We start from the raw sequence: 22,284 nt of genomic DNA on the forward strand, positions 1-22,284 counted from the left end.
TTTGCTCATGCCTGCCTGATACTAGTAAGCAAGACTCTATTGGCCAAAGTTTTTTTTTAAAAAAACCTGTAGAAGCTGTAATACTAAATCAAACCAATGCCAAAGGTATGTCTGTATTTGATAACTATGTTGGGTTTTTTAATTTCCCTCTTACAAAACTACTGTGTTACCCCATCAACGGTAGCAGCAGGAAAAATGTCTGTACAAATATTTGCAGTAACAGAATTATTATGTCACCTTTCTATGTTCATAGTATATCTATATCCATAAGTACTATGATAAAGTCTGGAAATCTGGGAAAGTGGATTTATGCTTTTGATTGGAATGTGCTAGATTGAGTTTATAGCTGTTATTGCTGTTTAGCTATTAATTGGCAGGCTCTTGTACTTGTCATGGGGCTTGCTTGCCTCACTGTGTAGTAGAGTCTAGTGCTCGTTGGTGGCTGCTTTTTGCTTTCGTTTCTTGCTGTAGTGCTGTACTGGTGATCATCTCACTGTGCTGTGCCTGGGAACATTTTGATAACAGCAATGGTGATGTGGCTGGGCTGGCAGCTGGCCAGGGCATTGCTGCTGTTTCTGTGCTGCTGTCCTGGACAGGCTGGAACTCCTGTGTGCACTCGAGTCGAAGGGACTGTGACCTGTGGGTGAGTCCATGTGGGAGCAGGACACCCCAAAGCGTCAGTGGCCATGAATAAGTCCACCCCAGAGCAGGAATATCTCAAAATGTCTGTGGCCGTGGTTATGTCTGTGCTGCAGCAGGTATACCCCTGGAGGGATTGCGAGCCAAGGATAAATCCATGTCTCCATGCTGGAGAAGGTACACCTTGAAGCCTGTGCATGGGGTCATGCTGGAACACCTCAAAGTGTGTGGCCATGGATGAGCCCACAACAGGGCAGGTTTATTTCTGAAGGGACTGAAGTGACTGTGACTGTGGGCAAGGCCACGCTGGAGCGGGTATATCTCTGTTGTGTCCCATGGATAAGGCCATGCTGGAACAGGTTCACTCAAAGTGACTGTGGCTGTGGATAAGTCTATGCCGCAGGAGGTATACCCCTGGAGAGACTGTGGTTCATTGATAAGGCTCTGGTTGGAGCAGGTACTCTCTTAAGGGACTGCAGTCTGTGGATAAGTCCAAGCTGGAGCAGGGGCAAGGGGAGGTGTTCATTGCAATGGTAAACTTGATGGTCTGACTCAAAGAGACCAGAGGTGGAGATTGTAACGGAAATACCTTTAAACTGTTGTAACCCATGATGTGAGTTGCATGTTATAGGAATTACTGTAGCAGAAATCACCTGAACCAATGGAGGACAAGCCTTACAAGAAGCAGTGCAAGTGCAGCAGTGGACATGACCAGAACTCGCTTTGGTGCCCAGTAACTCCACACATCACACCACCTCTCCTGTCCTGAGTGACCACCATGGTGAAAGGAGCCCAAGGTTGTGGGCTGAGTGAACCCAATGGATGTTTTGTGGACATTTATGGACATTTTATGGACATTTTGAAAGGGTGGTCCATAGACTGAGAATGATATCAGCATAGTATATTATATCAAAGGATGAGGAGGGTGGTGGTGGTTGATGAGAATGTATTGGATTGTCTGGGACCTGAGCATGACATAAATGGTATGGAATAAGGGATGGAGAATGCCCTGCTTTCAGTTGAGAGTTAATTTTCTTCATAGTAGCTAATATGGGGCTATGTTTTTGATTTGTGCTGGAAACTGTTGATAATATAGAGATGGTTTTGTTATATAGACATGTTTTTGCTGTTGCTGACCAGTGTTTACACACAGTCAAGGCCTTTTCTGCGTCTTGCACCACCCCATCAGTGGGATGGCTGGGGGTGCACAAGGAGTTGGGAGGGGACATAGACAGCACAGCTGACCCCAACTGACCAAAGGGATATTCCATACCATATGATGTCATACTCAGTTTATAAGGGGCTTGGGGAAGAGGAAGGATGGGGTGCGGCAGCATTCAGAGTGATGGCGTTTGTCTTCCTGAGTAACCATTACACATGACGGAGCCCTGCTTTCCAGGAGATGGCTGAACACCTGCCTGCTGATGGGAAGGGGTGAATGAATTTCTTGTCTTGCTTTGCTTGTGCACGTGGCTTTTGCTTTACTCATGAAACCATCTTTATCTCAAACCACGAGTTTTCTCACTTTCACTCTTCCAATTCTCTCCCCCATCCCAATGAGGGGGAGTGAGCGAGTGGCTGCATGGTCCTCAGCTGCCGGCTGGGGTAAAACCACAACAGGAACCCATAGGCCAGCTGTATTCCTAACTTGGGCACCTTCATCAGAAATTTAAAACTTAGCTGAGCTAAATCTTGGCCTTTATCTTGTTCATATAAGTGCTCCTGTTGCTGCAACTGCTGTATTGCTGCACACTATACCAATACAGTCAGAAAAATGTTTCTGTAGACAGACTGGGTAGGAATACAGTTCATCTAAATTTAGGTGTCTACATAAGACTAGAAGACTGAACATAAGATCAGATGTCTGAATTTACGTTATTGTCACTGGTGATATAATCAGTACAGTCAATGAAGCTTCATCTTACCTATTTGATCTGTTGAATACCTCTCTAGAAACCAAGAGCTGTATTGACTAGATTCAGCTTCCTTTAGGGCACATCCATCTGCTCCAGCGTGGTCCTTCAAAGGCTGCAGGGGAGTAACCTGCTTCAGTATGGGCTTCTCCAGGGGCTGCAGGTGAATCTCTGCTCCGGTGACTGGAACAACTCCTGTCCCTCCTTCTCTCACCTTGCTGTCTGCAGGGCTCTTTCTCTTACACTTTTCCCAGAGGTGACACCAACATCATGGACAGACTGAGATGTACCCTGCTGTGGGTCCACTAGAGCCAGTTGGAACAGGCTGTCTGGCACAAGACTCCTCTCCTCTCCTCTCCTCTCCTCTCCTCTCCTCTCCTCTCCTCTCCTCTCCTCTCCTCTCCTCTCCTCTCCTCTCCTCTCCTCTCCTCTCCTCTCCTCTCCTCTCCTCTCCTCTCCTCTCCTCTCCTCTCCTCTCCTCTCCTCTCCTCTCCTCTCCTCTCCTCTCCTCTCCTCTCCTCTCCTCCCAAAACCTCGCACAGTCACCCAATACAACTATGTATACGTAGAACACAAGCAGAGAAGAGAACCTTTTATGAGAAGTCAAGAGAGAAAACACAATTAACCTTTGCTATGTTTCGCATTATATATTCCAAACAGCGCGGTATTACAAATCTGTGTCTGAAGAGACAGTTGCTTGTATTTAGTGAAGTTATCATCTCCTCTACTAGGTAACACAAACAACTGGAAAGTAAATGCTGGAACAAGAGATAGAGGAGAGTACCATAGTAGTTTATTCAGTCCATCACTCTGTCATTTTTGATATATCAGAAAACTAGGTAGGAAAGGTTTGTATGAGCTGTTTTAATGCTATTGGATCATTCTACTTCAGTATTTTAGTTCAGATCAGGCTAATATTTTGTTTGAATTGCACCTCCTGATTGTCTCCTATGATTCATGTGGTTGAGTGGTTTCGGACAGGCAATACTTGAATTCCTTTTAGCCAAAACTAAACCACTGGATGCATTCCAGGGGCTCATGTAATGCTCTTCAATTTCTGTTGAGTTCACATCATAGGACCAAAGTAGAGCTGATGTAAACATGGTCCTCATGGTCATGAGTCTGAAGATCAGGGGCAACCTGTAGCAGTACAGTGATATTTTGGAATCAGATCTTTTGTAACCTATTGAAATAAATTGTTAAAATATCTTCATTTAGTTTCTTGTAGGCCATGTCAGGGATATGAAATGTATTCCCTATAGAAGTAAGTCTGGGTAGTGATTCTCCTATTACAATGTCTCCATGTTTCAGGAATCCTAGTGTATTATTAAAATAAGAGATCACATACAAACTTGCCATAAGAAATCAGTGACTACAGCGGGTTGCCATAACTATTAGTTTCTTACTCTCTGAACTATTAATGTCATACTGCCTTAATCAACCAAAACAAGATTCATGCTTTTATTAAAACAGCTGTTCAACATTGTTTCCTTCCACAGAGCCATGCAAAAAGGAAATCTCACAGCATTATTAATGCAATTATTGTCTCATGGAACAAATTAAAAATGATCGTTTGAAATAGCAGCTTGGGTGAGACAATCACTTAAATCAATCACTATTTAGATTAATCTATTTAATAATTAGGTAGATTTTCTCTTCTGCATGAAAAAAAAAAGTGAATTGTTGATGGAAGAGAAATTCATGAAGTCAGACTTTTTGGTCAATTGTGGAGCTCAGTAGCAATATAATCCTGACAAGCATCACTCAGTTTCTTGATTTCGTAGAATACAGTGAGATGAATGTAGAGAAAAAAATCTGCATTATCACAGAGAGACAATCAAACTACAGAAGGTTAGTTGGGTAAAGTAGTCAGGGTTATGAATACCTCTGGGAGATTAGAGACTATGTGTAGTCTGTCTACAGATGTCAGTTCTAAATAACAAATCATCCTATAAATTAAAAAAAAAAAAAGTATTAACAATTTGCCATTAGTATACTAGTGTTACATGAGTTGAAACTCTGTTAGCTGACTAATTTGGATTTGACTGTTGCTTATCACTTTTTGATGCGATAAATAAAAGAATAACTCAATAAGAAATATCCAGAATCTTGTGAGATTAGTGTATATTAATATTTAAGAGTAGGGAAGCAAAATAGTAGTAGAATAACAATAAAAGAATTCTAACAATAACAGAACAAATAACCTCATAAATCCACTTATTATTTTTTCTTCAAGCTAGATTGTTGAACACAAATTCAGTGTCAATTTAAAGGTGGGAGATGATAGATTTCGGTTATTCTGAGCTGCAGGCAGAGTTTTAGTTGCTTAGGGCAGCTTGGTGCGTCTTGACTTCAAAGCAAGCACAAAAACTATACGTGAAAATGTGCTGAAGATGTAAGATGATGAGATTCTTATGGAGAAAACAGAAATTAAGTCACTATTCAGGTGATTAAAAGAGCAAACCAAATTATTTTCAATAAAAACATGCACAAACACACACGTGTATACATGCAGCCTTGCAGAATTTAATTGAATTGTGTATACTTTAAAGGCAGTATACTGTAACATGCCCAAATAGTTGCTTACGACAGTACAGAGAAGTTGGTAAAACTAACAATTAGCAGAGACCAAGTAAAAATAATTATAATCTATAAACCAATATTTTCATGCCATTTTTCATTTTGGGCACCTGACAATTTTTTATTGCTTTGTCTGAGACATCCTCAAGCAATTTTATTCATAGGGGGAGAGATATTCAGCCTTTTTGAAAAGGATTACTTTGATTGTTTCAGAATGAGTATCTTGCATTCCAAGTTACTTTTACAAGTTACATGGTTTTTTTTTTCATTTATTAATTTTAGTTTTATTTACAAGTTGAAGACAATACAAGTTTTTTAATTAAAATAGAAAGACACTTTGGAAAGAAAGCCTTAGGATCTTAGTATTATATATACATTGATATTTATATTTATGTTTGTATTTGTAAGTTTTCTGGTTTGTGATGTCTTTAACATTATAAATTAAAGCTATCTGGGAAAAATTTTAAATATATGAGTAATTTAATAACAGTGATTCAGTGATCCTTTCTCATCTGAACACTCAATGACTTCTGGGTATGCTCAGTAATAGCATTTTAGATGTTTAGGTCCTATGGTATCATTATGTAAAAACCTATAAAGATAAACCTACATAACTGAAAAGGATATGGACCTTGGATTTAAATACCTACTTTTCATCTTGATCTCATGTGAAGTAAAAACATTCTTAATGAATATAACTTACAATGAGTTGCAGGATTTGTACCTTTAGCTGTACAAATTTATCAGTGATAATTGGGAGTCTGTGAAATGTGGAATGTCACAGAAGTGTTTTTTATTTGCTTTGCTTCATCTCTTGCAAACACTGTGTACCTGACTTGCAAGCTGGCATCAAATGTAAAACTAAATTAGCTGTGTTGTGTTAGATCAGGTTGGGTTTGGTTTTGTTTTGGGTTTTGGGGTGTTTTTTTTTAAATTTTTATCACTCCAAATTGAATTTTGCCAGATTCTTTTGTAGTGCATTCTAAGAGGCTGAAATGGTACAAAGAAATTGTTTCTAAAAGGTCATATAAATGTGAGATTCCTTCAGTTTCAGATAGAGATGCTGGAAAATTTATAAGAAAATCTTATATACTGTCATATTTTATTTTCTTAGTTTGTTTCATAGCTTTTTCTGATATGGATGCTGAAAGATAATATTTTCCAATATGTATAAATGTATCACATCATACTGTTGTGTACTTGTCATAGCAATACCTCCATTAGCACCAGACATAAAAATAAACCAGTAAACAGATATTGAATTATCACAAATCTTTCTATTTCTAATAATTCTGTAACAATAATCAGGAAAATTTATTTCATTTTTAATCAGTATTGGATAGACAATCTAAAGGACAAATTAATGCATTTAGACTGCATTTATGCATTTGACATTCCACTCAGCTGCCTGTTTTCAGTCTTGTCCCACTTTTTTATAGAGGGAACTGAGGAACACTGAGAACTTCCATCAGCATTAAGTCTGAGGTTTCATACTGATCCTGAGATAGGAAATCATCTTCTCATTCTTTCTTTCAGATGTTATGACTTGACTCTTTTTAAACAAATTACATTAAGTGTCTGAGAAGAGATTGACACAGTCTCGGTTAGATAGCAAGCCTCAGCTTGCACTCCTGTGCTTTGATTTGGACATGGGGATGAAAAGTACAGTTAGTGTATTTTCTTCATAAGCCTCCAGAAAACTGGAATTCTTCTCTGAAACAGGAAAGAAAAGATTATGAAAAATTAGATTATATGTATATTCCAACACTGAGTGAGCACAACTTTGGTGGTGAATTCTCTGTTGTTTTACACTGCATATGATATACTTCTCCTGCAGCAAGGATCTAAGTGTGCAAAGCAAAAAGTAATTTGCTTGTGGTTAACAGTCAAATGACCCAGTCCTTTACCATCTTTCTTTTCCATTGATTGTGCAGTTCCCTTTGGAGTGACATAATATGCAGGACTTCTATTAAGGGATGCTGAATCATCAAGATTGCTTACCTTTGTAGATCAGATGTGAGTAATAGTAAGACAAATTGCCTGGCGCATACTCAGTTGGACCTCTGTGACACTGTGCAGACTATTTTTTGCTCATTTGCTCAAAGCTTTACCTTTATTTAATGCTATGCAATATCCTAGCCTGATACATTTTCAGAAACTTTTCTGTGCCTGTACTTTTCAACTCCATGCATAAAAATGGGGCCTGCCCTTACTCTGTAATTGTAATTAAAAAAAAAAAAAAAAAAAAAAAAAAAAGGAAAAGAAAAAGGAAAAAAGAAAAGAAAAGAAAAGGAAAAAAAAAGCCCCAAAACACCCAGGTATACATTTCTTTCTCTGTCTGCATAAAAGGCCAAAAAAACATGGAGAGATGGGGAGACTATTACATTAGATTTCCATATTTTGTGCGGAAGCCTAAAGCAATGTCTGCTTGTTGATTATGTGGTATAGCTTTTGGATTATTGCTCGAAATAGTATGTATTTTCTTTTTGGTAATAAGTGAAGAATTCTTATGAGAAATTTCAATTGAGACCTGTAACTGTTAAATCTATGTGCTTTGAAACAGGTGGATACATTGTGGCTTTACACACACCAGAGAGAAGGGGACATAAACTACCCAGAAGATATGGGTCAGATGTAAAACAGCAATTAAGTAGATAGTAGACATTTGAACTGTGTTTTTAAAAAGTCATGATCCAGAATCTAAACACCTAGTATGACTGGAAAACGCTTTTAAGCACCTGCTTATGAACATTCCTAATCCTGTCACTGCATAAGCAAATCTTCTTTTCCCAGGCAAGCCTAATTATAGTTTAGAAACTAGATGGCAGAAACTAAATGACATTCTATTTCCATTTGCCAGTCCGTTGTGGTTGGTATTTTTAAAGTGCTCTTATAACTAGCTGACAATACAAAAGCTTCACAGCAGAATGCACATGTATCTCTTCACTTTTAAGTACAGTTTGAGGAGAAGATATCTGCAGTAAGAGCTAAAAAAAGGTTGCAGCAGTCATTCAAGATCTTAAGCCTCGCTGTAGCCAACCTTTTGTCTTCCACCAGTCAAGGAGTTCTCACGTGAGGCTATGGTTTGTTTCCCCTTCTGCCACTGAAAAGAAGAATACAAGCTTCCTGGTGTGAGAAAGGGAGTGTTACATCAAAGAACATGATCTCCCAGGGCACTCAGCTGCAAAGGGGTACACTTGGCTTTTATCATTAACCTTCAAAAATTTATATACAGTATATGTTTAAACCACTTAATTTGGGGGGGGGGGGGGAAGTGATGCTAGAATAAAAAAAAATAAAAATGGCAGCTATCCCACTCAAGATCTTTTTACATATGTGTGCTGCCTTCTTTCAGAAACAGTGCAGTAAAATCAGATAGGCTGATTAAAAATCACATGGATAATAACTGTCTTTGGAACAGGAACTGAGGAATCTTTTCTTCTGAGGACTATTAGTCTATTAACGTCCGTAGGAGTAGTACCTTAGTAGTACCCCAATGAATAACCAGGAACTCATGCACTGATTTCCATAATTATTTCATAGTTGGTTTATGTGTTCAATTTTAACCTACTTGGATTAAATTCAAGGAAGTAGAGAAGACAGAGGGCAAACAACAAACAGAATAGAAAGCAGCACCAGGATCTATTTGCTGGTTGATGTCTCCCATTTTTCTCCAAGGAGAATACTAAGGTTTTACTCTCACAAGTCTGGAAGGAGAGTCAATCCAGTAAGTCCCTAAAGCTTTTATCTAAGAAAGGGACAAGACATATAAGGATTGAATGAGTCACCTTAGCCACCCGTGGTGCCTGGTCGATTGGATTCTGAAAGAGATGCAAGGAAATTCTAGCAGAAAGGCTGATAAGCGCACTCTCTTCCTAACTGAGAGACTGAGTAACATGACTGAGAAAATGTTATTAAAGGAAAAAATGAAGATTTAAGTACAAGGAAACAACTGCACAACGGCCTTTTATAAAATAAATAAATAAATAAATCTTTAAAGTATTTCCAAATGAATGAATAATGGTTTAGGTTATTTTAACTAAATTAATAAGTTCCTTTTTCTGTGCATTACTTCAATCCTGACATGTTGGAACCTCATTGAAAAGGAAAGATATCAATCTCAAACAGCCTCTTTCTTTGTCTTCCCCAGAACGGGAGGTTATGAGTTCAGTATCATCGTTTGGCTCTCTATTACTATCAATGTTACCTGTATGCAACCCTAATACTGATGAGTACTTCAGAACTTGTTTATTTTGGGTTATCCATCGACTGTGCAGTTGACCAATGGGAAATTAGGCCCAACGTGTGTGGCTTGGGTTCTTTTACCACCTTAGCTTTGCAGTGTCCTCTTTTTCAGTGTTTAAACGTACCATTTATACCGTGACTGCAGCTTTTCGGTTGCTTGGTTAGTTCGTTTTGTGCACATGTGAGTATGAAAATAAACATCCGTTTAATGACTAGGTCATTTAATCAGCACAAAGAAATGATATTTTAAAAGAAATTTTAAAGAAATTTTAAACCTACCTGACTGACAACACTATAAGCTAGCATACACAGAAGTCAAAACAAATTCATATTATGCAGGCTTTAAGAAGCAATTTGGCTTCTGAAGAATAATAAATGTATCTAATGGCCTATTAGGCAAGGGTATTCAAGGAAAAACACTGGAATCATTCAACAAACAGTGATTATACGGCACAATGAAGAAAATGAAATACAGAGAAGGGAATGGGTTTTGACAGGCTAAATGTCCTTTACTCTTTCCTCAAAAAAATGTTTTGTTCTTATTTATGGCTTTCCTCAGGGAAAATGTGTCCTTGTTGCATATTCCTTTTTAAATGCCCTGTAAAATGATTATGACACCTGCTGTAGAACAACTTGACTGGTTTATGCCCACACAGATAGAACCATGGTGCTGTAAATCTAAGAGCTGCCAAACTGTCCACACACACACTATGCTGGAATTGCCTGTGATCCTCTATTATTTGTCTTTAAATATTTTACGTTCCTGACACAAATCCAATATTGCTTGCTTGACTGGATGATGTTTTCAGATTCCAAGGTCATTTGCTGTGACCTATGGTTCATGAGCCCTGTAAACAAACATTTGCTAGCTCTGTTTCTAGTTATATGTTATCATATTAAAAAAAAGGGTCTCTTTCTCGAACATAATCTGGAGATTCTGACATGACCATGGAAAATATCAACAAATGAATGAAATGGAAACAGTCAGGTAATCCTGAATTCTGGATCCCATGGGTAAAGCTGTTACCTTTTCCATCTGTCACGTGATTGTGTACAAAAACTAAAGGTCAACTAGTGACTGTTTAGCCCTCTATATAGGACCCAAAAAGATCACCTGCTTCACATGCCAGTTTTCATTTATGTCACACCAGGTTATGTTTTAATTAAATCCTAACACCCAATCCCCTCCCATTCCAAATATTAAATAAATAAAGTGTTTGGTCTCAGAAGACTCCAGCCATTGGAAAAGGGTTTTGCCCCAGTGATTGAGCCTGAATATGCATTTTCCATCTGTAAAACACACTTGATATAACAGAATCACAGAATCCCATGACTGATGTTGGAAGGCACATCTAGAGTTCCCGAAAGCCAGGTGCCCAGGACCACGTCTGTGGTGGGTTGACCCTGGCTGGAGGTCCAAATGGCCTTTGAATATTTCCAAGGATGGAGACTCCACAGCCTCCCTGGGCAACCTGTACCAGTGCTCAGTCACCCTCTCCCAGTAAAAAAAAAAAAAAAAAAAAAGTTTCCTAATGTTCAGAGGGAAACCTCTGTCTCAGTTTGGACCCATTGCCTCTGGTCCTGTCACCGGGCACCACTGGAAAGAGCCTGACTCCATCCTCTATGTACCCTCCCTTCAGGTATTTATATCCATTGATGAGATCCCCTGTGAGCCTTCTCTTCTCTGGGCTGAACAGTTCCAGCTCTGTCTGCTTTCCTCATAGGAGAGGTGCTCCAGTCCACCATCTTTGTGGCCCTCATTGGACTCTCTGCAGTGTGTCCATGTCTCTCTCTTACTGGGGAGCCCAGAACTGGACACAGCAGTCCAGATGTGGCCTCACCAGGGCGGAGTAGAGGGGAAGAATCACCTCCTTCGACCTCTAGGCAATACTTTGCCTAATGCAGTCCAGGATATCATTAGCCTTCTTTATGGCAAGAGCACAGCACTGTCTCTTGTTGATCTTGCTGTCCACAAGGTCTGCAAAGACCTTTTCTGCAAATCTTTCTAGACAGTTGATCCCCAACATATACTCATGCATGGGGTTGTTCTTTCCTGGGTGCAGAACCTTGCATTTCCCAATGTTGAACTTCACAAGGTCCTGTCAGCCCATTTCTCCAGTCTGCTGAGGTCCCACTGGATGACAGCATGGCCCTCTTGTATACCACGTACTCATCCACAGTTTTGTGTCATCGCTAAACTTGCTGAGAGCACACTTTAATGAAGTTTTAGAACAGGACTGGACCCAGTATTGACCCTTGGGGTACACCACTTTTTATTGGCCTCCAACTAGACTTCTTGCTACTGATCACCACTCTCTGAGCCCAGACAGTTTTCAATCCACCTCACTGTCTGCTCATCCCGTCTATTTTTCATCAGCTTCTCCATAAGGATCTTACAGAAGACCATGTCAAAAACCTTACTGAAGTCAAAGTGGACAGTATGCACTGCTCTCTCCTCATCTACCAAGGTAGTCATTTCATGGTAGAAGGTTATCAGGTCAGAAGGTATATTGAGTGTATAAGACAAGGCTTTGGTATCCGGGGGTAGCAGGGGAAGAGGGCAGCAGTTGTCCTTTGCTAGACACTGCTGTTTTCAGTGGGCTCTGCAACAGACTCACCACAGGCCAAAGTTGAGGTCATCAGTGAACTTGGTGGTGCCTCTGTAAAAAGATGTTTAAGAAAGGTCAGAAAATACTGGATAGAGAGGAAGAGGGGGAAAAAAAAGAATGAGAAACAACATGGAGAACACCAAGGTCAGAGGAGCAGGAGGTGCTGCATAGCAGGGCAGGCATACCTTCCAAAGGGACTGCAGTTCAGAGATGAGTCCACACTGGAACAGCTCAAAGGAAGTGAGTCCTGTGGAGAACACATGCTGGAACATAGGGAAAGAATGGGAAGGAAGGAGCAGCTGAAAGGAACTGCTACATCCTGACTGCATCCCCCACCCACCACCAACCCATGGAAATAAGAGGGTGTGAAGGACAGGTGCTTGAAGTGAAGTTGAGCCTTATGTTTTATAAATCATACATACTTTAAATACAACAGGGGTGGAAAGATGTCAATGTGTACTTCTTTTTTGTTGTGTTTTGGGTTTTTTTCCCCACTACCCAAATCAGTAATTAAATATTTACTATAATTGGCAATAAATTGTGTTAATTTTCCCATGTTGGGTCTGTTTTGCCCACTAAAGTAATTGGTAAGTGATCTGCCTGTCTTAATTTTGGCCCTAGAGCTTTCTTGTTCCAGTTCTTCCTTTTTTCTCCCTGTTGTGCAGCTTATTTTCTCCAAATAGCTAGCATACAATGTGATTTTTCAGACTTTTTTATGGAGAACTCAGAACATTTTAAAAAAATTTCATATAATCCATAAAGGAGTGTAATTAATTCAGACTGTTTATCTCAGTGTGCATCACTGGGCTTACGTACTATAAGATTCTATAGGGCTATCATATAGTCTTTAAATGAACTGATTGAACTCTATCTTTACATCACTTAATGTATTTTTTGCTCCACTAATGCAAGTATATATTTGTTCTCAACTTCCTCTATGTTACTTAGAGACTATCTTCCAAATTGCAGTATTACTTTATTTTTGGATAATTTATACTAATTTGTGCCTTTGCCAGCCTTGTGTCTTAGTTGAAATAGCTCTGATGAGTGGTGTCCTCTATGGGTTTATTTATAATGGTAGTCACATCCTCCCTCAGCCTTTATTTTGGACAGTCAACCTCTTTTACTCTGCTTCTATATGTTTTCCCATACTTTCCCAGTCTATCCCATTCTTTTCCCACACTGAGTTGTAGAAGTTGTGTATACTAATTGGGTTTTTATTTACTTGTAATAAGTTAAATTAATTTATCTAAACATGGATTACCATAGCTGTATTGCAAATATAATTCTTAAGATCAATAGGAATTACAATTACATGTACCTGTCTTTACATATTTGCATAATACATCTCATTTCATATGTCTTATGACTCTACTGTGTACTGATATCAACAATCAGCTGTTATTTTCTCAGTCATTTCCGGACTGCTTATATCTTAGATCCCTGCTTATATCTTCAGTCTCTGTTCCAGGACAGTGCATTTTATGTTATCATTTTCCAATTTATTATTGTATTCATTCAATGTTATCATTAATGACATCATAGTCTTCTTTTATATTTATGATATTTCTTAAAGTATTTTCAGCAAATAAAGTTACTTTTATGATAAGATCATTAATGTACATATTAAATTAGCCCATGTTATTTCTTGGGAAATGCTACTGTTTAATTCCCTGATGACTAGAAGTTCCTTTTTGTCATATGCTCTTTAGTTACTTTACATGCACTGTAATAAAGTGCTTCCACCTTAACAAAGTTCCCATGTAACATTGAATTAAAATCTGAATTCTAAATAGAAGATATCCTTTATATTTCCCATATTTCCCAAAAAGGTTATAAAAGATATTGTTTTCATTTAGCATAATCAATTTTCAATGCACTTAAAGTTGCAGTGTCCCCCCCTTTCCACTTATTTCCTTTTCCTGGCTGATTTCTTCTAGTGCATATCAGTGGTGGTCACATGAACAGACCTGACCCTAATGGTTCTTTTCTCTTATGATGTATAAGTCCTAAATAACCATTTTTCAACTGTATACCATTGTTAAATTGTACACTAAATAGGTCTGCTCAAAATATCTGGTACTGGATTTGAAATTTCAGAACTATTAGATGAAGATTGACTGATTCCTAAATATGACTGCAGTAAATAGAGTGAGATATGCTTCCATTTAGTCATTTTAATAGCAAGCCTTTGCATATTTATTCTCATTAATCATATTTGAAACTGAGAAAGGAATTTATTTTGTTTTGGGACCATATCCTGATTAGCCAAAATGTATCCCTCCTACAGTACATAACACCCCCCTCCCATTTGTTTGTGGTGTTTATCTAGGAACTTTATCTGGAAACTTTAAATTTGTTGTCTGACATTTTCAAGTGATACTCTTGAAACTACTTAAGAGAAATTATAATAAATAAATAAATAAATCTATTTCCTGCTTGTCCTTTTCTTATTTCAAAGTTTTTATCTTTTTAAGTTAAAAATCTTAATTTCAATTCTCCTAACACTACTCCTTATGTCCTTTTGTACATGGGTGCATTGGTGTCAAACACTGGGTCTACAGTGCAGTATTGACCCAGTATTTTGGTGTCCCATTTGTCTGGGCTGGACACCTGTCCAGGACGTACCACAGGATCTTTTCAACTTAGATATCTGAGTCAGTTATCTGCGTATTTCTTTAATGTCCAAAATCATTGACTTGAAACAGCAATGTATTTTTTTACTTCCTTTATTATCTTATGATAAAGATTAACTATTATAGAGATTGGCTGTTCTGAATTTAGTATCATGTATTTACTATCTCTTTTTGGATATCACAGTTTTGCTTCTCAGAGAAAATAGATCCGATTGTATCATAAAATCAGGTACTTCACTTTTTTTTTTTTCTCTTTCTTAGTTGTTCCTTGTATTCACTGCACAGAGGTTCTGTTGAGAGGTTCCCATTCCTCAGATATTCAGTTCAGTTTGATTGATTGATCGATTGATCTATCTGTCCCTCTGTCTGCCCCACATGCACCCCTTTTTGTTCTGCAAAATTCTTTTTCATTCTCCATATGTTTGTCTAATATTTTACAGCAATCGTTCTATTATGTATGTTAGCTGTCATCTCATGAAAGCAAGTTTTTCAGAATCCTGGTACTTTCAACTGTGTCTGCTGAATGTCACATTCATCATTTGCTGTCAGTATGGGAGAGCAAGAGAGTATCAAAGACAGGGGAGCTGTGGGTGATGACACGGCTGGTAGGCACAGGGCTCCACCCCACAGCACCCAAACAAAGGGAGCAGGGCAGTAGCCAGATTCAGCAGAGAGTCCAGATCACCAGGCAAGTCCCTATTGATGCGGCAGGTCTAGGGTCAAGCCAGGAAATGGAGCCAGTGGAGTCATGGTCAGGTCCAGAAACACCAACTGGGATCAGACAGTCCAGTGGTCACCAGGTGAGTCCTTAATGCTGAGGAACATCTGATGTAAAGCTGGTCAATCTGCTGGTCAATCTTCTGGTCAATCTTCTGGTCAAGGCCAGGGTCCAGACCAATGGGGTACATGGCCAGGTATGGGTATGACTGCAGCACCATTGGAACCTGGCTCAAGTTGATATCAAACATGAGACCCTCAGCTTAGAAGCAGCTTCCAAGTGAAAGTATGGGGGGCTCTTGCTGAGGCTTTTTAGCAGAGCAGCTCAGAGCCTCTTCCTGAGGCTTCTTCCAATTTTTTTTTTAATCCCAAGGGCAGCTGAGGCATCTAAAACATCTCTCGCTCATCAGCAAGCTTGCCTTGAAGCTGGCCAGCTGAACTCTTTACAAGGGTGTACTAGGCCTGGCTGGCATGGAGTTAACACCCATGTTTTTGTTGTTGCTGAGCAGTGCTTACACAGAGCCAAGGCCTTTTCTGCTTCTCACACCACCCCACCAGCGAGTGGGCTGGGGGTGCACAAGGAGTTGGGAGGGGACACAGCTGGGATAGCTGACCCCCACTGACCAAAGGGATATTCCATACCATATGACGTCATGCTCAGCAATGAAAGCTGGGAGAAGAAGGGGAATGTTCTGAGTGATGGCGTTTATTTTCCCAAGTCACCGTTACATGTGATGGAGCCCTGCTTTCCTGGAGATGGCTGAACACCTGCCTGCCCATGGGAAGTGGTGAATGAATTCCTTGTCTTGCTTTGCTTGTGTGCATGGCTTTTGCTTTACCTATCAAACTGTCTTTGTCTCGACCCATGAGGTTTTTTTGCTCCTCCCTTCAGATTCTCCTCTTACTGCTGTGGGGAGTAAGTGAGCAGTGGCAGGAGGCTAAGATGCCATCCAGAGTGAGCCCACAACAAAACAAGTGCACTCCAGGCCCTGACAGAGACTTCATTAATATATGATTTTCCAATGTAAAAGTTGGAATGTAAGAAGTGAGAATATATGTCTAAAAACATAAAACCACAATCAACAAGTATGTCCAAGTATGCCACCTGTTTTATATGAGCAGAGAGAATTAACATAAAGAGGCAGAAACTCAACCTTATATATACTCATTCAGAAAAACCCAAATACTTACATTCCTGGTTATTGCTTTTCATACTCCAAGGAGTACTTCAGCTTTATGAATTAAAATTACTCACAAAAGTGTAACTCACCAGAACACTTTTGAAACTAGATCTTTCTCCCTCTTCTTGCATCCTAAAGCTAACTTGCCAGATTGTGTAACACGTTTATACTTTAAATTCATATTAACAAATTCTAAACTCAGGTATGTCAAATTTATTTCATGGAATCTTTTTTGCAAGACACTAAGACAATGTTTAAGTTTATCTTAAAGTTATCTTTATTAATCAGCAGCACAAAGAACTTCATGTTTTTAAATCTCACAGATTTCAGAAATAGTTTGTAGCTCAGGGTTTGTTGAGTTACTGCAATATATTCTTTAACAGAAAAGAAATACGAACTAAAATAATTCACAGAATAATGTGGAAGCATGGTATCACATACATTAAAACTCATAAAATGGAACATAAGTGTATATCATGTAGCAGCAGTTGAAACAAACCTGATTTATTTTCAGAGGTATCACCCTCAAAAAAAATGGTTAGGAATGCTAAGTAATCAGTAACTTCTTCTGAGGAGTTCTAATGACATCATAACCCGTAACAGAACATTGTAGGTGGTTATTTAATCACTATCATCTACAGCTGAAATTTCATACTGAAGGAGACGAAAAAGAAGAGAGGAGCTAGAAGTAGTAAGGGAGGAAGGGTACAATGTCTCTGTACAATCCCTCTGGAGACAGCAGGATGAAATAGGGTCATCCAAGGAGAGTTATAGATTATTTTATACTATTTTTTGTTTCATTTCACCACCAATTTTAGAAGCAGCCCAGGAATATGTCTGTAATTTTTGGCCCAGTCTTGTAATAAATCCACTGATTATCCGATTACCATGTTCATTTCATGGAAAAGTTTTGGTACATATGAATTAGATTCCTTTTGGAGGAAATGGAACTGCAAGCTCTTCTCCAAATACATACAAAATGTGCCCTTCATCCTAATGGAGAAAAAGAACCTTTGAATCAATGACTGGACTTTTGAACATATTTGGCCAAGCATTTGAGGGATGTTCAGTCCTACCAATCAGACTGTGTCTAGTTTGATGTAAAAACACTAAACTAAAAATTGTGCAGATGTAAGGACCTTAGAAGAAATCATTTCAATCTTCTGTTTCTACTGAGCCAAATTACTTGCCACTATAGGCATTGCCTAGGGTGATTCTCTCATAGGCTAAAGGTACCATGTAGTCTTAAACTTACAGACCATGCAGGCTCTACACTCAGTTCTGTGCTTCTATCCCTTTGCTGTCTGTAGGTACCACACCCCATAAAATGTTCCTCCTTTTTCCCCCTAAATATTTCTGATAATATGATTCCATTTTTCTGACTTACCTAATCACTCTTCAGTTACCCTTTTCATATTTCTGCCAAGAATTTCCTTTAAAACCAGATCTTTATGAAGCATTATTTTCCTCTACTAGAGCAATTCTCACCTGCCATTTTAGAGACTCCTGCCATCCAGAATGGCTGCCTGCCATCTGTTTGCAATGAGGGATGTAGCATTTAATAATTCATAGGATGGATGACAAATACTGTTTGACATTTTTCCCCTGGTTGCAGTATACTTAAGAAAATATTTTATGTCCATAGAAATGATTCTATCTTTCATTGGGTAAGAAAGTTTCACTTGTCACTCAAATATTCCAATAGCAATAAAATCAACTGAATATCAGCCTTTTTAGACTTTTTTTTTTAAAGTATCGAAAGCCCTATTAATTCTATTAGCAGTGAACATTTTCAACTGATAATCAAATGCAATCAAAATTCACATAACATAAAAGAAGAATGATATGCCATGGTTGTGGTCAAATATACGGAGATTTGACATGATGAAGGGTTTATTTTCATAAACTAAGGAAAAGAAATCTGATTCTTTTATTGTAGCAGTCAACTTGGATGGAGAGCAGACAAAATGAAAAATGAATTCCAGTGAAAATTCCATTTCTCAAATTCAAGCCTGTGGCAATAAACCAGTATATATCAACTTCAGCAGTTTTTCAGATCTGTGCATAGATTTCATCTTCCAGTGGCTGTCAAATAATTGTGACAATTTAAAAGACCTGATATTACAAAGGGAGTCTTGATGGGGCAGTCAGTGAAATTTAACTACAGGACATAGTGGACAATGTCCCATAATTGTCTGGCTCATTGAAAAAAAATAAATCCTGTTATCATTAAAATCCACATTTACAAAAATCTGTCAGTTTAAAAGTATTTCTCTGAATCTTCTGAGGGTCCATTTCTCCAGTTAGCAATTGGCAAACTGGCTTGAAATAGGTACAGTGAATTGTTTCAAGCTTCCTCTTTTGATTCTGAGTCTAGTTCAGAAGTCACTTGCCTTTATAGTGAGAAGAAATCTTTCTCGTACTCACCATTACAAAATTTAAATGCTTCGTATGTACTAGCCCTTAAATAAATAATTTGTCTTTCTTGTCTTGAAAAGTATATTCATATTATTTTCAGAAATTTAGGAGAAAAATAGACAAAGGTTATGCAAATCAAAGCACACATATAGTCAGCTATCAATAGAAAGTAAAAATGAGTGTATTATTTTTCATATTTGATTTATGACTGGACTGTAGATAGAATGGGAGACAATAATCAACAAAAACATTAAAAAAAAAAAATAAGTCAGTGGAAAAATGCATGGTAGATGTACCAATTTTCAAAAAAAGGGCAAAGTACTTAAAAATGACTGGTAGGACAAGATTTTAAGCTTTTAAAGTCAACCATGCAGGTGCCTAAAAAGCTTTTATTTAAAGATTAGGTGAAATTTTGAAATGATTACAGAAAGACTGGCTCCTAAAAGCTACTGTAATCTTTCATTGCCATTTCAATCAGTAGCCTCTTAGTGATTCCTCTCAAAAGGTCAGGATAAACCAGAACTGTTTATGTTTTATGTTATGTTCTTCTTAAAAAATAAACTATTGTCAACAAAACACAGCTAATTTTCTTTAGACCACTCTAAGTTCATTTTTAATTTCTTGGTTAATAAACATACTTATTTGAACTATATTGTCAAAAAACATACTATAACTGAAATAATATTCAAAGGAGTTATGAAATAGCTTATTATTTCAGACATGGAAATGATTGAATTCATGTAATTCTAGATATGGGCAAAGTTGTAAGGAAATTACTACATTGTTTTGTTTTGAAAATAAAATGTTTTAAAATAATATATAAAAAAAATTTTCTATTTTAAAGAAATGGGGGTTTCTTTACCTGCAACATTTTACAGACAATATCAGTATATCTGGATTATTTCTTTTTTTAATAGCTTTGAATTTAAACATTTTACTTCTAATATCACTAGTTGCTATGTTTCAATGAGAATCTATTTCTATGCAACACTCTTGGCTGCCTTATCTAAATTACTTCAGCAAAGTTACAGTGTTTATGACCATATGATCTATACTCACAGTTGTTCAGAATATGACAGCAGACATGATCCTGAATAAAGATAGAGCATATAGTAAGTGCAAAATTCACTTTTTTATGATGGAAGATCATGGGTAAAAATATTTAATCATACATCAAAGGACAGTGTTTTATTTTTACTGTGGTTTAAGCCATGTATCATTTTCCTACTGAAAAAAACTTTAAGATTACCAAAAGTCCATTGTCTTCCATCCAGTTCAAAAAAGATAACTCACCAGAAAAGAAGAATTTCTAGGAAAAGGAGAGATGAACAAATTAATATATTTTACTTTCTTGTTGTTATTTTTTTACTATTAGCTGGCTCATGTGAGTAAATAAGTTTAGCCAGAGAAACTGCAAATTTGCTCGTTCTCTACATCATCAAATGCACTTCATGTTGAAGGGTAAAACAATTGCGTTTTGGGAATACAAACTAGCTGTTAAATGATCAAAATTAACAAGATTTCATTTCTTCAAAGTTATTGAGGGCATTTCTGTTCTTTGGGGGATTTGACTTACATTTCGTAGCAGCCTGCTCAGAATGTATTTCCCAAGCTGGATAACCACTGGAAACAAAAGGTAACTGAGTAGCATATCAAATATTAATCAATTTCATTTCATAGTTGCCTACATGTTGAGGCACTGCTGAGGGGATTTTTTCTGTTTTTGTTTTGTTTTATTTTTTTTGTTTTTCTAAAAACAAGTAATTTTTTTCACAAATCAATTTTTCCATTTTCTTTTTTTTTTTTTAATTTTTGAAATTACATTAACTGACCCCTGTTCCTTATATTCTTCTTTGAAAGCATCTATTATTTCTTATATTTTAATTGTATCGTATTCCACTCAGGTGGATTTTAATATTATTTCCTAACTGCCTTTATGTTTTATATGCCTTAATTAAAACTTGATTTCTAAATGGTACCATTAATTTTCACTTTCGCTAGGAAGTTTCAGATATTTGAATGATGGGCACATGTTAAATTCAGTTTCCTTCTAAAAGAAATAATAGCAAGATTTATTTTATTTTTATTTTATAAAAATCCAGTATTATAGTTTCTTTCATATTTCATGGTTTTCCATATTTATTGCCCAACAAATATGGATTTTTTTTTAAATATCAAAAATATCCTGGGTTTCTGAGCATGCAAAAGTTAGTGTGAGCTGACCTTGTTTTCTTTTTCTTCCCAACCTTATAATCTTATATCAGTCACACACTGTCATTTATTTTTTCTTCCAGTCTTTGTATCCCAGTTCATAAAAATTTACCATGGCACTTATCACTACTAATCTGTAGCTTGCTGGGATTGTAAATATTTTTTATTTGCTCCATAACTATACCTTTCCACCTTTCTTTTATATAGATTGTACTAATCTCTATTGACATCCCAGTTATAAGAATCTTCTCACCAGGCTTCAATTATGCCCACAAGATCACAACCACCATCATTTAGCAGCAATTTTTTTTTTTAAGTTCTCTTTGCTTCTCATCCTTCTAGCATTGTGTACAGGCACTCTAATACAGACGTCTTTCGATTCTTCATGTTTCATTCTTTTGACAGATACATCTTCTAACTTATTACTGTGATACTAAAAGTGCCAAAAGCCTAGCAGAACTCAAAGGACTAAATTTTTATAATAGATAATATTTTATCTCCTGAGCAAGATCTAAATTGACCCTGCTCCATGATGAGGACAAAGCTCTTGTTTCTTTAATTATATTCACTCGTTGTTTACATTTTTTTTCCTCACGTACAGTATGGGAATGAATTCATTCAAATGCAGCTCTACCAAATGTTGGTACATATAACTATATCCTGACTATCTCTGTCATTTCTTCTTCCACATAAATAAACTGTTTTCACGCTTAGACCTTCTATTCACTGTAGAATTTTTGGTTCCTACTGTGATTGTCTGTTATGTCAAAATAAGTTTTTAGCTGATAGTTGGGGTTTGTTTCATACTTGACACGTAGTAGCCATTCAAACAAGCAAAAGCATTTTCTCCATACAAATTATTTCATTTACATTCTTTATCAGAGCCCCTCCATTCACAGACAAGGGTGTCATAGGTATAGTAGTAAAACATTTTTAGTATAAACCTGAGCTTATTTTTTTGAGTATTTCATCCTTACAATATACTGTATAACATTTACTATTTGTTGGAAATTTACCATGATCAAAGACAAACATTTAGACATTTCTAAATTGATCCTAACTGTCTCACATTATTCTGAGCCAGAATTTTAAATTTAACATGTATTTGAACCATGGAATTTTTACTTTTTTTAAT

The sequence above is a fragment of the Balearica regulorum genome, chromosome 1, assembly GCF_011004875.1.
Source record: "Balearica regulorum gibbericeps isolate bBalReg1 chromosome 1, bBalReg1.pri, whole genome shotgun sequence".
Lineage (NCBI taxonomy): Eukaryota > Metazoa > Chordata > Aves > Gruiformes > Gruidae > Balearica > Balearica regulorum.